Source organism: Camellia sinensis, unplaced genomic scaffold, assembly GCF_055761805.1.
Source record: "Camellia sinensis isolate YWXY unplaced genomic scaffold, ASM5576180v1 Unanchor12, whole genome shotgun sequence".
Classification (NCBI taxonomy): Eukaryota; Viridiplantae; Streptophyta; class Magnoliopsida; order Ericales; family Theaceae; genus Camellia; species Camellia sinensis.
The window spans coordinates 5552090-5555638 of NW_028128998.1; the positions used below are offsets into that span (position 1 = coordinate 5552090).

General features: G+C 37.5%; 1 pseudogene; it reads right to left on the reverse strand.

Moving 5' to 3' along the window:
• Nucleotides 1–767: 767 nt before the first annotated feature.
• On the reverse strand, nucleotides 768–2433 carry LOC114257399 (akuammiline synthase 1 pseudogene; annotated as a pseudogene).
• Nucleotides 2434–3549: the final 1116 nt, after the last annotated feature.

Below are 3549 nucleotides of genomic sequence, written 5' to 3' on the forward strand. Positions count from 1 at the left end.
ATTTTGTTTTTTTATAAATTTTAGCAAAAAAAGTCAAAAAATAGCCATTACCAAACACCCCCATAATTAACTGAGTTAAGATCCTCTTCTTGGGCTTTTTCCTTACCTCCCTACTTGTAATAGTGAAGATTTGAATTGATCCAACGGTTTAGATTTGGCTATTTAAAAATAAAAAAATAATAAAACAAATTCAAATTTGTTTTTTCCACCTAAAATTGGACCATTAAATCAACTCAAGGTGCATCTCTACCATTGCAAGTATGGAAGTAAGGAGAATCTTAACTCATAATTAACTAGGGATGGAGTGGTGTGATTATAGCGCTGGAAGCACAAAGTCGATGCGTGATTTTGACCATTCACCTAATGTTGACATCAAAGGAAGAAATGTGTACGTAAGTGTAGTGAGGGAAGCCACAACTAGAAGACCATGGCTAAAAAAGAAATAGGTGCATTGAGCAAAATATATGAATAAAATTCCCACCCATCACAAGTCAGGATAGGTTCTCTATTATATAGAGTTACAATGCAGAAAATAAGATCAAATGCTTATCGTGAATATCAACATAATATAACAACAATAGTACAATAATCCGATCATGCATATCACTGTGAATGGTTTGTAGAAATATATGTTAACAAAAGAGACAAAAACAACTCAATCCAATACTCAATAACTTTAAAACACGAAAGTCAATATAAATAACTTTAAAACACAAACAAAAATAATGGACCACAAAAACAAATATGATGAACCATAACCACATGCATGATCATAAGACTTCTAGACAATTAGAAAATGAATCCAAACACTCTGCCTCACGTCCGATCTCGTCTCGCACATAAAGAGACAAACAAACTGAGAAACAAGGTAAAACAAAGATAAAACAAAAAGCACAATGATAGAGATAATGGGGTAGATGTGATTTGAACCCAAGACATACTAGCACCAAAGTTTTGATGCTATGTTAAATCACCTATTGTCTCAAAATCTTAAACCACTTGAAAATGGATCCAACAATCTATATCGAGTTAAAAAGCTTGATTCCCAGACTACCACTTTTAGAGTGCACTTGGGTTCGGTGATGCAAAAGCCAATAACTCTGGGTCCCCTTGAAACAAGGCCATGTCTTCTTCCTTGAGAGTCACCCACGCTTCTACTCCGTCACCATCTCTTGTATCTAGCAATCCAATTCCAATTGGGGCACCCATTAAAACTGGAACAGCATATGTCGGGTTTCCCCACCCAAAATCAACTTCGTACGGAGAAAATCTACACCAGCTACTTTGACGATACTCATCCATCTCATCTTTCTTGGCCCGCATTAGGTATGCTGCTTTGGTGGTGAGATTGTTATCAGTGGACTGTTCAATCCCTTTCCTCAACTGGCAAACCAAGTCTGGCAAGTCTAATATTTCATCTTTGTTGTTGTCAAGCATTGCCCACAACAATCCACTCACATTTCCAAAAGAATATTTTGGTAAAGGTGGCATAAGGCTTGGGCGCAAGTTCACAGCCCCCGTCAATGCATATGTCCTTGGACTTGGAGCTGGAGACGTCCCAAGGGCATATGATCTAGATGCAGTGACTGCGCATTTCCAAACAAGTGCTGTAACAGCCTCAACGCGCGTGGGTTGCTGCACACTTGCACTAGCCACTTTAACTTTAAGGGCATCAACTTTTGAGGCGCCAAACACAAACCTCCTTGTGACAATCTTTTGGCTTATCTGCGGGAACACTATTGACGGCACTGGGAAGTCCTCTATCGGTGGGAAACGTGAGGAGGCAGCGCTGAAATCTGGGACAACTGGGTCGTGGGATCCGCGAGTGATGCAGGACCAGGCTTTGATGAATGCAGAAAACGCAACCCCATCGACGATCTTATGGGAGGTAGACACACAAACTGCCATTCCACCATATGGAAAGAAGTTAACTTGGACGAGTAACAGAGGGGAGTTGTAAACATCTGTCGGTATGGTTGTAAACAACTGGTACATCTCTTCAACATCAAGTCGTTCAAGAATGTTTGAAACACGGCAGTTGGTGACTCGAGCTTCCAAATAATCAGCACCCTCGTCGTTGCAATCGACTGAGAGATTGTCTCTCAATCTTCCTGCGAGTGGATAGAAATGAGTGAGGGTTTTAGATAGAGATTCCTTCAAATGTTGAGATCTTACGTTGGCCGTCTCATCGTAACTGTCACCACCACCATCAATACCACTACCACGAGTAGTGTGACTAGGGTTGATGTAGAAGAAAACAACTGGAATGTATTGTTGTGGAGAAAACTGATCCCTAGAGGACAGCTTGTATCTTCTGAGATGATGGGGAGTGGGAGAAGATGGTTTGATGGTTTCTCTACCAATTATCTCAAACTTGATCTCCATAGTCGTTTTCTTCTTGTTTCTTTGTGTAATAAAAATTGTTGCTATAACTTTATTTATACACCGTGCGTGTTTAGGAAGTGAATTTTTTTAAAAAATTTTTAGTTGTAGGATATTATTGGAATTTTTTTTTTGTGTTTGGGAGGATAGTTAAGTTTTTTTGTGGTTGGATGTGATGTTTGTGAGGGAAAAAATGAAATGATTATGAGATTTAATGTGATATTTTATTTAGATTTATTTTTTTTGATTTTGTAACAAATTTATCTTTTAGTAAAAAAAAACAAAAAAAAAACCTAAAAAATTTGTTCCCAAGCAGCGCCATAAGAATGTGGGATATACAGGGGATACCTTGCACTTGAATATAAGAGTATCTCCAACGGTTCAGTATTTTTTTTATCAAATTTGAGTAAAAAAGGGCTCATTTTTTCAATCTGATATCAGTTGCTCCAACGGTGCATCAAAAAGAAGAATCATCCCGTGAGTCAACTGGTCGGTCGACCGGTAAGACAATATATATATATATTTTTATACCATTTCGAACTGTTTGAACCTACCAATTTTTGAACCATTGCATGAGCTGGTCGACCGGTTGGTCAACTGGGTGGTCGACCAGGGGGTCGACTAGGTAGTCTACCAGGTGGTCGACCACCATGTGTAAAATTTTGACAAATTCTACTTTAACGGCTATGCACAGTGCATTGGTGAAAGGAGCAACCTGTTCTCACTTTGATGAATTATTTGCTGAATTCTCATTTTGATACTTGTTTGCTGAAACCATTGGAGCACCAAAAAGTGACTTTTTCACCAAAATTCAAATTTGATGCCAAGTTTGATAAAGCGTTGGAGATGGTCTAAAGTGAATATAAAGTTAAATGAAGGCCTTGTTTGGTTTGATTTTGGGAGAAATTTTTTAGAAATATACTCTACAGACATCTTTTTAAGAGTAGTCAAATCAAACAGATTTTTCCAAAAAACCTCTCAGAAATATGTCTTGTTATCCAATTTTCAGGATTACTTTTGAAACATGTTTGTAAAAAAGACAAACCAAATAAGTTTTTGTATTTTTATCTCAAAAACTACTCTACAAAAAAGCAAACCAAACAAATTTTTGTAATTTCTATCTCAAAAATTACTTTACAAAAAGGCAAACCAAATAAGTTTTTGTAC